We start from the raw sequence: 13,474 nt of genomic DNA, 5'->3' as shown, positions 1-13,474 counted from the left end.
GCAGGTAACTGCTCTGAAGTGATGGTGGTTCTGAAGAAGGAAGTTCAGCGCAGTCTGAGCAGAGTCACCAGACATCTCATATATATACACATATACATGTGTCATGGAATCATGTGACTTATAACATGTGGAACCTACCATTACTGAACTAGAGAATGAGAAAAACAGGGAAAACGGGGAAAAACTATGTAAAGCACTGATAGTAATACTAAATGTAAGAAGCACTTTAAAAAATCTTAAGTGCATGTAGTAAATCTGAAGTGTATATAGTCTTCATGTTAATAAGAAAAGCCAGCAACAGCCTCCAGCCACCCACAAGTTTGGGCTGAAACTTGAACCTCTTGCTTCTCCACCCATGTGCAGATGACTAGTCTGTGTGTTAAGGAAGTGGATCAAAATCACGCCCAAAATCACACCCCAAATCACACACTATTCAAGATCAGAAGCAAGCAGGCAGTGATTTCCTGGTGCAGATCCCATTCAACTTGAAATTGCATTGTCTCCATATCCTTCAAAGCAGGAAACAGAGGCGTTTTACTTTCAGTGACTTTCCTTCCCTCTGCCCGACCAGAAAGGTGCCAAGGTAAACACCAAAACCAGAAGGGGAAAAAATAAATCCTAGGTTCAGGTAAGTACTGCAAATAAGTTATTTCTGCTTCTTTCCTATCAAACCTGGAGTTGTATTCAAGCAAGCAGAATAACAACTGAATATGCTGTACCATTTACTTTTTTGTTGCAACTCCAGTGCCAGTTTCCTGGAAGACAAAGTACGATCCCTTGTACTACAGTAGTTGTGTGTGCACAACAGCTGTTCTAATTTCAAGGTACTTATATTTCACACACTGCTAAAATATGTAACATGCAGAATATATACTCAGAAGTCTTCATTCTGCAGTTAGAGTTGAACAGACAACATAGTCACGTTCCTGACCATATACGAATGTTCACAGCTCAAAACACACGCAACCTACTGAGGAAAGACCAGCAACTGTTAGCAGCCCAACCTGGTAAGGGAGAGCTAACACTTCAAGACCACAAAAAAACCTGCTTCCCTTCAGTATTCCTGCCATCTCCCTCCTCTCCAGCAAATGGGAGGAATGTTGTTCCAGAGAGGTAGCAACAGACCAGACAACTTTTAGTCCCTAGGGATGACTACATGGGAGGGGGTGAAATGAGAATACGTGCAGCACACAGGCAACAGGCATTTTTGCTGGAATCAGCACAAGGAATTAGCTAGAAACAAGCCTGTTCACAGGCACAGAGATGGTGACTGTGTAGCGCAGATTTATCAGTGTCGTAACTAGCCTACTGACGCTCCTCACAGATGACAAGTGATGCAATAGACAGCGTGGCGCCTTGAGATAACATCTTTCTGAAGAATAACGTCCCCAGTTCTTGGGAATAAAGGGAATGGGAGGTGTTAAAGCTAGAAGTCTGCCATTTTCTCCAAATTCAGCACTCCAGATGCAGAGTTCCTCACAGCTCAATTCGTGGAGTTAAGAACAATTCAAGCTGAAGAGCTCGCACTCCTTTTGCACAAGACCCTGCTGATTCACTCAAATGCTCATCATCTGCCGCCACGTTGCTACCATGCCTCTTATTCACACGGCAGGACAGATGAGCTGACTGGAAGAGCCAGCTCACCTTACTGAAGCCAGAATTCACAGAATGCATCCAATAATCATACAGCACTAGTGCTAATACCAGGTATTTTATAAACTCCTCCACTCACCAGGATGCAGATCTCACTAAGTCTTGTGGCAAGAGATGTTGCTAAGATCCCCGAAACAGCATTACCCCTCTGGAGAACTCTGGCTTCTGATTAGTAAGAAATACCCTGAGGAGCAAGTCTAGGAGGGTTAAGTTGTAATCTTTAGAAAACTCTAGGTATGAAACTAAAGACGTTAATGTCGTGCGGAAATCATTCATGGGACTCCATATTTCTGGGTTTGCTGGTTTTTTTACTTCAAAACATAAGAACTTTTTTCCCCCTAGAATGCACAGAGTTGTGCAGAAGGGAAGGAATATCAACACCCATTGTCAGCAAGCTGATGCTAGAGTTTACACAGGCAAATCAGTCTGTTCTCTTTCTGTGGGAGTGCTAATGGCTTGTTCCAAACCCCAGTGATATTTGTAAGACTGGGATCCAGCACTCATCCTGCATACATAGTTCATGAAGTCACCTTGAAATGCTGAAGTTTCACAGACCTGCTGTCGTTTCACAGACCTGCTGTCAAAGATAATCAGTGGCAACAGGCTGTCCCAGGCAACCCTCATCTACACCTCTCTCCATTTAAGATTTGCATGTAATCAAACAGCATTTGGCCTCTGCCTTGACAAGAGCAGCCATCCCCATGCCTTCTCTTGGACATCATCGACAAGCTAGTGAGCATCTCCACTGTAGTATTTGAGATATTACACACCATTCCAGCCTGCCCTCGCCATTTGGATGGGTGGCAATTTCTCTTCACGTAACTGTACTGCTGTTACCTTGGAGAATCAGTGGTGGGAGAACTGCACTAGTACTATTCCAACAATGAAGAAACAAATCTTTGCAGGTTGCAGGCCACTACTCTCTGGTCCTGTATAAGCATTTTAAGAAGTAGAGGCTACAGTCAATAAATCGCCAGCACCGTAACAAAATAAAGCAAACACAAAAAACCCCCAAACTCCAGAGTTATGTATTTTTGAGTTGTTTTTAAACCAGACATGAAGCCACCTCTCTAGAAATGATTGTGAAAGCTAAGCCAGCAAGTCAGTCTTCTGGTTTCACAGTGTCAAGATATGTCATCGTGACTAGATGAAATGACACATGGTCTGCACCATTGTAACGGCTGCTAAAGGAAAGCAGCCCTCCATCTACCAATTGCGGATCTACTTGTCATCACCACAGCAACAACAGCCTTGACTTTCAAAATGCTGGTCTGCAAAAAAGGTTTCCCCTCCTGCTACCCACCCTGATTTCAAAATCACAGATGAGGCATGATGCTAGAATGGACAGGCGTCAGCAGACACAGAGGTTTTACCTGCCTGCATTTAGTATGGCCCACAGCTCACACTAAGGCTGCTTACCTACCATTACAAACCATCCCACTTCACAGGCGGCTCTTAATTCCTCAATAAATGGCAAAGCCTTTTTCTCCTTCCCCGTGCTCCAGATCATGGCATGCAATTCCAGTGACTCACCTTAATGATCCAGCAAGTTCAACAGCAGGATTCAAACAGCCTCTGATTCATGTAGTTTGCCATGAGCTGCAAGAGATAACCCTCTGTGTTCAGAGCAAACTCAATAGGAGTGATTCAACCTCTTAGTGCAACCTCCTGTATACAATCTGCAAACACCTGAGGAGGGCATGTTTGGGACTTGGAACTATCTACTGTCTTCTTCTGGTGTCAGAAGCTTTTCATGTACAGGTGTGTATAGATCTACTTGTTTGGCCTTATATTCAAATGAAAAATGGTGCTACGTTGGGGTTTGGTCCTTTTTTTTTTACAGAGTTTTCTCATAACAAATGCTAAGCTGGGCTACTGTAAAAAAATAAAGAAAAATCTGCATATGTATCACATCCTTCTCACAGGTCATTTTTCACAGCATCTGCTTAAGTGAAGAAGTTTTCTCACAACAGCTGAGCAAACATCTGGATGGATAGAGGAGGACAGCGATTAATTATCATTACAGTCTCTAATTTCTACAGAAATACAAGATTAATTATTTCAAGACTATTGAAGTTGACTCTATACACACTAGCAGGCTTCTATCATACAATTGGCTTAAAAGGAGAATTCATCTCCACAGTTTTAGATCCAGGCCCTGGAGAAAACAAATATTTTAGACACCTATATTAGAGGTCAGTATTAGAGCACCAGCTTTGAAATCAAAACTAACTGTTCTCAGCATCCCATCAGTGGACCTTCTCCTGTGAAAATTAAGTTATTAGCAACTCAGCCCACAGTTCTGAGCAGTATTTGATTTCCACTTTGAGGATAAACAATTTAACAGTTGAAGAACAAACACATTTGCTGCTTTCAGACTTTCAGAAAAACAATGAGTGCTCCAACTGCAGTAAAGTTCTGATTAGAGCAGTTGCAGTACTGACGTGCAGAAACAACTTTACAACCTAGAAAGTCATAAAACTTTACAATTCGCAAGGTTATAAAGCAGGTATGTTTTATTCATCATCGGGCGCGTGAAGGATCATTCCTTTAGTCTTGTGCATGTCTTCTAACAATAGAAGGTGTGCTTATATACAGCAAGGTGTTACATATTCATAGTAAACCCAGGTACGGCTATACATATTCATAACCTTTCCCCGAGAAGGCGGTTCTTATTAAAATGAGTCCCAGGAAATCATTTCCATAGTCCCATCCTTGAGCCCTCCCTGTTGCGCCTGCGCAGTGTCACCTGGTGGTCTTGAGGAGGGGTCTTTGGAGGAAGGCTCCTTCAGCTTCGTCACTGTGAACTTTTTACCTTTGGTTTGGTATGCTGAATTGACTTGAACCTAAACCGCCAAGTCAGTTGAAACCAGATTGATGCCCTCCTTTCTGCTGTAAATCTTTGTTGTCTCGTCTCCTCCAGGTTACATCTGGGTTCTGTAAAACTTCTTATCTTTGCATTCAATAAGGCTCTGTGTCTTAACATAGTACACAAAACTCTAGGCCCTTGCTATGTGGTTAACCCTTTAATTGTTAGTTCCCTGTAACAGTACTTTGGGAAAAAACGGAAAACCAACAAAGTTTGAACATTAGGACTTACATCCTCAAAGACTTCCAATATATTTCTGCCTCATTCTCAAAGAAAAGTGAGACTAAATGACTCTGCTGCCTAAAAATAAAGGCCGAGAAGGAAAGTATTGGACAAACAACTATAAAACAGATGATGTTGCATAGAACTTTGCCACCTTGCAGGTTCGTTCCCACATCTCCTTCCCACCTCCCATATATGCACAGCTTTTAAGGATGCAAGAGTATATAGTCATGTCAGCGCTGTAACTGAGCTCCAGTGTTCGCAAGATAGGGCCTGTATTTTTAAGGCGCTCTTCAAGTTCAGTGTTTCTTAAAGACTTATCACTAAATAAGAAATCCAGCTGGCAACCAAGCAAACCTTGTCATTTGACTGTCAGCCAATAGCTAATAAAAAATAAAGGTATAGTTACAGCAGTTCTGCTTTCCTTATCTGCTTTTAAATGCTGTGTTACTACAGGGATGTTGCATTTAAACTTTTCTGAATACAACACTATGGCCAGAATCAATGGGATCAGGTATGCACCGCTGAAATGCAATTCACCTATAGAATCAATTCTAAAGGATCAGAAGGAAGGACAAAATAGGGTCACTGGATAGTTAACTGTCTCATTCCTGAATGAGACACATCTTCACCCCCAACCCAGAGTGGTTTTAAGTGACACAACGTTCCCTATTTTAAAGAAAAAATGCAGAACTTAGTAACACAGACCAAAGGCCAGTGCACAACAGATGCTGCCTGTCAGCATTGTGGGAACAATGTCAAACCTGCATCTGCGTGCAACTCTGAACCAGTGCTGCTGGTGCTGAGTAGTTCAGAACAATACTGGCAGCTTCTTCCTTTCAGGTTGTAGTAGTTATTCCCACAAGCAGACCATGTTAACTGGTAGTTTAGCAAACACCAGTTCAGGGAGAGTGCTGTCCTCCCAGCTCAGAGCTGGTTTTGACTGCTCCTTCCCCTCTAGGGCTGCTGAAGCTGTAGAAGTTCAAGAAAGACGCCAGTTTCTCATTGCATTTGAAAATTATTTTAATACTATTGTGGCAGCTGCAATTTCCCCCCACACGACCTGAGAACTGGTGTGGCAGTCGCACTGGTAGCTGGCCGTGCCCCTCTCAGAACTGCAGCCTTCAATGGGGCAGTTAACGGCTCTTTGTGGAGACCCAGGGTCGCTGGGCAGGGTCGTTAGCAGAGGAGGGGCCCAGAGCGCCCACAGCCCAGAGAAGCCGAGAAGCTTCTCAAATGCTCACAGTTGGAGTCGGGGCGGGGGCACCACAGAGAAGCCGAGAAGCTTCTGGAATGCCCACAGCCAGATCTGAACAGACTATAAATGGGGTTCCGCCCGAAGACCCCTTTTGTGTGGTCTCCTTGGAGCTGCGGGTCTGCCATGCTGCCAGAGTCCCTCCCCTTAGACAGAGAAGCCGTCTAAGGTAACCTCCCGGGATGGGGAGCGCCTCACCTCCATGTGTGGGTGAGTGATAAATTACTGAATATATGCTTTAATAAGTCCTTGCCTGGTAGGCAAGTGTGAATTCCTCTTCTGGGGCAGGCGAGTGTAAATTCCTTGCCTAGCAGGCAAGCATAGGTCCTGGCCGCAACAGGCTAGTGTTTCTCTCTTATGAGCAGAACGGGGCAGAGAGGGCTCTGGTTTTGTTTTCTCGTGAGTGCGTGTATGCACGCTCTGGATCCTCATTATTCTTATTTCGCTGCACCCCAAATAATGTCTTAACCTAATATCCAAACCTGTATCTTATGTTATCGGAGTGCTAACTAATTGTATAAACCCCGTTTCTAATCGGTTTATTGGCGGTACTTTTCCAGCCAGAATAAAGCTTGTTTTGGACCTTGCTGTCTGCCTAAACGTATTTTGGGGTGCCTCCGTGACAAATATAAAATCCATTTGTTCGCATAGGTTGTACAAAAAGATGAGTTGTTTACTCTTAATTACAGGAGAATCATTTCAACCTTGAGATCTCAGATAAGTAGGTCCAAAACAAACCAGGACTGGATTCTCCTGGTTCTGGAGGGTCCCAGTACAGCTCACCCAAGGTCTCTTTCCAGTTTGGCTCTCACGATTATGGACCACCTTGATGGTAAATGCCCCACATCATTGACTCTTCGGAGGCTTGTAGTGAATTTGGCAACGCTCATTAAATACTTGAGACACCAAAACAGAAAAGCAAAAGTGAATCAGCCCTTATCCAGGAGATGAGCAGAACTTCAGAGATAGTTCAGACAGCCATCTCTTCACATAGCACCCATCCCAAGCTGCCCAGCTCTGCTCTACCAATAAATGGTACTTACCAAGGCATCTGTCTCCATTCACCCTCTCTCCTGGCTTTAGCAAATCCAAAGTTTGCAGCCTGATGCTGAGGGACTGCACAGCACTAAGTGTTCTCCCTCGGATACGGCAGTCTGTTATCCTCAAAGATGATGATGCCTTTTTTCTTTTGTTTTTTTTAAAGAGGGAGGGAAATTACCAGTGGAAGGCTCCTGACTGGCTGCACTCAGTTAGGTTCACTGTGGCACTGCAAGTTGGACACTGTATTCTGCTTTTCCTGAGCACCTCTCTGAGTGAAATTTAGCACACAGAACTAGAGCCTGAAGATCATGTTCATTTAGCTTGAACCACAGGCCTTGTCAAGCAGACTGCTTGCCCTAAGGAGGACCGATAAATGTGACTATTTAAAAGAAAGCAATCTGAATCAGAAGTACAACACACAGGCTCACACCAAAGTTGCAGGTGCTCTTTCCAAGCAACTTAGTTATTTATCATTTTGGCTCCAAGCTCTGTCCAGTGCGTGTCCTGAAAAGCAACACGAGCACCACCTAGCACCAAGTGGAGGCACTGGCAGATATTAGTGAAGTTTGCAGCATGCATTAGTTATAGCATTGATTCTTAACAATTTTGAGCCATTTTCGACTTATTTTCGAATGTAGCTTATCTTAAGAAACAGACACATACTACAAACTGCTTCCTATTGCAGAAAGAAAGCAGTTGTGATACAGTTTGTTTCACACACACAGACAGCCTGCCTCACTACATTACCACACACAATGGACAACTCTGGAAGAGTTAAGAGTATGTAAAGGTCTGAGATCCAATAAATGATAGAAGGAAAGTGTAGAAATTAAGAGCCGCAAAGGGTTCGCCTTAAGAAGCATTTTAACACTAAACAAATTCTACCATTTTTGTCCATTGTCTGTCTAAGACACTTTAAGGGCATATATGTCTTCAAGGGTACTGGAAATACACTCTAAAACACTGCAAGGGTCCTTTGCATCAAACAGCACAAGAAAAAGTTGCAGCTTCCAGCTTGCTGTCATGCAAACTTTTAAAGCATCCTTAACAGTAGCTCTGCAGCCTGTGGCAAGAAAATCAATACTGCAATCTTGCTAATACTGCCTCCTACTGTTAGGACCATGGACCCAGAGATTTCAGTGAGTTAGGCCAGGTAACTCCATTGGTCTACTTGTGAAGTGCTCTTCTCATTTTTCAGACAGGGAAAACAGTGCCTGAGAAATGTTAACATTCATGTTACTGTGCAGGTGTCCTGGTTTTGTTAAAAAACAAGTTTCTCTTTTAGTGAATTTCCCTGTCAGCTAAAGCCGTCTAAATAACTGCAGTTTTCCTGAAAGCTAGATACATGTTTTGGTAGACATAGCAAAGGAATGTGAGGTCATTGATAAGGATTGATGCACATCTCGTGAGAGCGGTGAACTGAAACAGGTGACCAAAAACCTGGCCAACTAAAGTATTCCATCCCGTTCACATCATACTTCATATAAAAGTGGGGGATCACGAGGATCTCGACCCTTTTTCCTTATGGGCCACATTGGGAGAGGACCTTGTGAGTTGTCCATGGGAACTGAGGCCTAGTGACAGACTGAATCCAGTTCTGGTAGGCTGCAATGTCCAGTCCAGGACTTCGGGTGCCAGCCCTACACCTGCCGGAGCAGTTGCCAGGACTTCCAAGATTGGTTTTGTATGTTTTATATTATTTTGTCTATTTTTATTAGTAGCATGAGTAAAACGTTTTTAATTTTTCCAACTCTCTTCTCTCTGTCCTTCTTTCCCTCCCAATTGCCTGTCTTTAGTGGGAAGTGGGGAGAGGGAGGTGAGGCGCGGTAAATGACCTTACAACCTGTGAGATTGTAAAGCAGGTATGTTTATTCAGCGCTGGACACAGGGGAAATAATTTCCACCAAAGACATGTGCTAATTTCCAGTAGCTGAGAGCTTAGTTAAATACTGTGTTACATATTCATGTAACATATTCATGAAAGTTCTAGGAACGTCTATACATATTCATAACCTGTCCCCGAGAAGGCGGTTCTTATTACAATGAGTTCCGGGAAATCATTTCCATAGTCTCCACCTTTGGCCCCTCCTGGTTGCACCTGCGCAGTGATCGTGAACTGGGGTCATCTTCTCTGTACACGTTCACCTCTGGCCTGGTGTGCTGAGTTGGCTGGGACTCAGACTGCTGAGTTGGTTAGAACTGGCGTATCTCCTGTCCTGTGCCCAAGTTTCGGTTATCTAATCCACCCAAGGATGCACCAAGGATGCACCCAAGATTTTGTCTCCCTGCAAGGCCTGTAAAGTCGTCTATAAACTTTCGTTTCTCTTATACAAGGCTAAGCAAAGTTAGGCAATTGTAATGTGGGTTAAGGGTTTGCTCTCTAGGTGTTAGCTCCTTAAGTGTTAGTTCTCTAAGTATTAATTAGTTAAGTGTTAATTAGTTAATTCCCTGTATCAGTCACCCCTTTTCTAAGAGGTTAGTAAATTCTTTTACTAATATGATGATTCTTTATCTGTGTTTTCTCTGACCACAGGTAAGAAGGGTACTTCTACCTGAGAAAACCCATCTCTATCCTTCAAAGAACAAACAGATTTTAATGTTAATGCAAAAGTCAGGCTCCCGGTGGTTGTCCGCCATGCTGCTAAGCTCTTTTGGGGCAGTTGGTGATCATATGGCTGGTGCTCCGGCAGAAACGGCATCCTTTGGGCGGCGTCGGGAGCTTGCGTTCTTTGGCGTGGTGACCCCGCTCACTGCAGCTGTAGCATTTGTCTCTTCTTTTGGGTTTCTTCTTGCTGATGTAGTAAGTGCCCATGCCAATTTTCATCCCACCCGTGTGCTAAGGCTATGACCACAAGAAATACAATTTTCCAGGTTGCACCTGGATTACCCTTCATGGTGCTTTGCAAGCTTTCTTCACTTCAGAATGATGGATCCAGGCATTCTGTTCTTTAATCTTGATAGCAGTGAAGGATGTCAGGAGGACTTGAAATAGACCTTCCTATTGTGGTTCCAAAGTCTTTTCTGCAAGAGACTTCACATACACATAGTCTCCCAGTTGGATGTTATGTACTGGCCCATCCAAACTCCTGCTCCAAGTCCCAAACGTGTTTCCCAATTTTGGTAAGTTGTTTACCCAATGCCACCATGTAAGAAGTCATAATTTCATCCCCTATTTGTGTAGACATTCCCTTCTGTACACTATAGGGTCTCCCATACAGGATTTCAAAAGGACTTAACCCTTCCTTTGCTCTTGGCCTTGTTTGTATAAGCAAGAGGGCCAAAGGCAAAGACTGAGGCCAAGCTAAGTTCGCCTCCTGCCCCAGTTTTACAATTTGTTGTTCAATTAGATGATTCATTTTTTCTACCTGGCCACTGGATTGAGGACGGTAAGGGGTATGTATTTGCCAGTCTATTCCCAAGTGCTGACTGACTTGCTGTATAACTTCTGAAATAAAATATGGCCCTCTATCAGAGGATATAACAGCTGGAACTCCAAACCTTGGTATTATTTCTTGTGCTAATGTTCTAGTAACCTCCCGAGCTTTTGCTGTTCTGGTAGGGAATGTTTCTGGCCAACCTGAAAAGGTATCGATCAGTACCAACAAATATCGATACCCCCCTTTTCTTGGGAGTTCCGAAAAATCAATTTGCCATTGTTGCCCAGGTCCATTTCCTTTCCCAATCTGACCCATTTCTGGCTTGGGTGTATTCTTGGGATTAGTCTGGAGGCAAAGATCACATTGCTGTGTCACCTGTCTTACGGTAGTACACAAATTTCTAGCTACCATTTTTTGATCAAATGTTTATATAGTGCTTCTGCTCCCCAGTGTCCCTTTCTGTGCTCTTCCCTTATGAAAGGCAAACTAAATAGGAGAGAACAATAAGTTTTATTATATGATCCCTCTAAATCTATAATAAGTTTCCGGTCTTCCTTAGTATACTCTGGCTTACCTTCCAAAGAGACCTGCCCATCGGGGACTAGAGCACTTTCTATTCTTACCTTTTGCTTAGCCGCCAATTTTGCCTCTCTGTCCACCAGCTCGTTCCCTTTTTCCAATTCTGCCACGGTTTTATTGTCACCCCGCAATCAAACCACGACAGCAGGAGTTTGACTTTTCTGTCTTTTATGCATTATTACAAACCACTGCAATGATAAACTCCAGCATGGAGGTGCTGTGCAGAGCCTAATGCAAGTGCCTTGTTTTGGAAGTCAATTCTTTTGTGGTATTTGCTATACAAAATTCTGCTGCCTGCATTTCTATAAAGCAGTATCTTTCTGTATGCCACTATTGTACAGCTACCCAGAGTGCTGGAAAATAACTTCCTGTTTCCTAATCAGATTTTTCCAATCAGTTTGCAATGGATTAGAGTTAAGTAAGTGCATAAGTGTTCTTTCCAAGTAAAAGTCTGCAACAGTAAAGAAGAGTGGAGGTCCTCTACTGCAAGCTAATAACCACTTCCTTGTAACAAATTGCATTTGGTCCACAATTATGACTGGGTCTAATTCCTTCAGTGAAATATTTTTTCAGGCAGCTAAATAAATGAGACTTGCATATAATAGCAGAGCTGGAGATAAAACCCAGAAACACTTCTGTCTTCAAGCCCCCCTATAAACACCAGATGGCTAGGATGACCTTGTACTATGCATACCTCACTATGTATACACTAAATGCTCTACGTCTTCAGGAAATTGCACATTTCTGTCACTAGTAAAAGCTTAATGTAGCTACAGGAAAACACTAAAATCAGTGCTAACTTCGGTGCCAACTCTGGGCTCCAGAATGGACACAGTGTGAGGCAGGTCTTCCCCCTAGCCCTTTTAAATAAAACTGACAGCTGAGCTGCTATAAAATGTTTGCCACTGGTGGCCTGCAGCATGTTGTTAAGGCTGTGTGGTTGCTTAGTCATATCTGAGCTGGCTTTAAATTAATTAAGCTTAAGGACACACTCAGCTTTTTCAGACAGTACAGAGGCTGTACTGACAGCAAATCGTACCTTGAAAAAAGTGTAGATGCTCATCTGATCAACCTGCATTGAGCTGCACTGTGTTGACTAGACCTTGAAGAATACACCAGCTGTATAGCATTTATGCTGATGCAATCTAGAGGACTGAAATCCTGAAGCAGAGATTAAAAAGGGAGCTGCAGCTAGTACTAGCTCTTTGCAAAAAATTTTCTTTTGCATTTAAAAAAGGAGGAGGTTCTCTGTACAGAATTGAAAGTTCTGAAAAGCTAAAATGAATGAGAAAACAAGATAGCATCTGGGACCATCAATCCAGAGAGTGATCTGCCCCCTCTGTTGACACAAGAGAGCCATGGCAAACCTGCCCCTTGTCACCTCCTGCATCCTGGTGAAAACCAACCGTGTCCTGCTTGTCTTTGAGGCAAAGATCCCCATGAGCCTCCACTGAAAGCGGCGGGGCCTCAACCTTCAGTTCCTCCTGGTTTTCTTGTGTACATTCGTGCAGATTGTCATCTGTGTGATTTGGCTTTACACAGCCCCACCATCCAGTTACCGAAACCATGAACTGGAGGATGAGATTATCTTCATCACCTGCCACGAAGGCTCCCTGATGGCCCTCAGCTTTCTCATTGGCTACACCTGCCTCCTGGCGGCCATCTGCTTCTTCTTTGCCTTCAAGTCTCAAAAGCTGCCTGAGAACTTTAACGAGGCCAAGTTCATCACCTTCAGCATGCTGATCTTCTTCATCGTCTGGATCTCCTTCATCCCTGCTTATGCCAGCACGTACGGCAAGTTCGTCTCTGCCGTGGAGGTGATTGCGATACTGGCTGCCAGCTTCGGGCTCCTGGCCTGCATCTTCTTCAACAAAGTCTACACCATCCTCTTCAAGCCCTCCCGCAACACAATCGAGGAGGTGCGCTGCAGCACAGCGCAAGGTAGCTGCCAGGGCTACGCTGAGATGGAGCAACGTGTCACACAAGCGTTCCAACAGCCTGGGGCGCTCCACCGGCTCCATACCTTCCTCCTCCATCAGCAGCAAGAGCAACCATGAAGACCCTTTTCCTCTACCAGCTGCCGCTGAGCGGCAGCGCCAGCAGCAGCGTGGCTGCAAGCAGAAAGTCAGCTTCGGGAGCGGCACGGTCACCCTGTCGCTGAGCTTTGAGGAGCCGCAGAAGAACGCCATGGCCAACAGGAACGCCAAGCGCAGGAACTCCCTGGAGGCCCAGAACAGCGACGACAGCCTGATGCGGCACCGGGCCCTGCTTCCCCTGCAGAACAGTGAGCCCCTCAGCGCCGAGCCCGGTTTCCAGGCAGCTTCCAGCCCGGAGAGCAGCTCACAGGAGTCAGTGGTGGGAGACGCCAAAGAAGAGGTACCAAGCGCTGAGGTGGACCCTCCTCTGCTGTCAGCTAACTCCCGAAATTTTATAGGCACTGGAGGTGGCTCTGTCACAGAGAACACGGTACATTCCTAA

The 13,474-nt window shown here is 44.3% G+C and overlaps 1 pseudogene; it reads left to right on the top strand.

Moving 5' to 3' along the window:
• The first annotated feature begins 12,354 nt into the window (after positions 1 to 12,354).
• Positions 12,355 to 13,474, top strand: LOC135990469 (extracellular calcium-sensing receptor-like; annotated as a pseudogene).

This window comes from Caloenas nicobarica, chromosome 1 (assembly GCF_036013445.1).
Source record: "Caloenas nicobarica isolate bCalNic1 chromosome 1, bCalNic1.hap1, whole genome shotgun sequence".
In the NCBI taxonomy this organism is placed as follows: domain Eukaryota; kingdom Metazoa; phylum Chordata; class Aves; order Columbiformes; family Columbidae; genus Caloenas; species Caloenas nicobarica.
The sequence above is the reverse complement of the archived record's forward strand: the minus strand, read 5'-3'. Positions and strand labels throughout refer to the sequence as shown.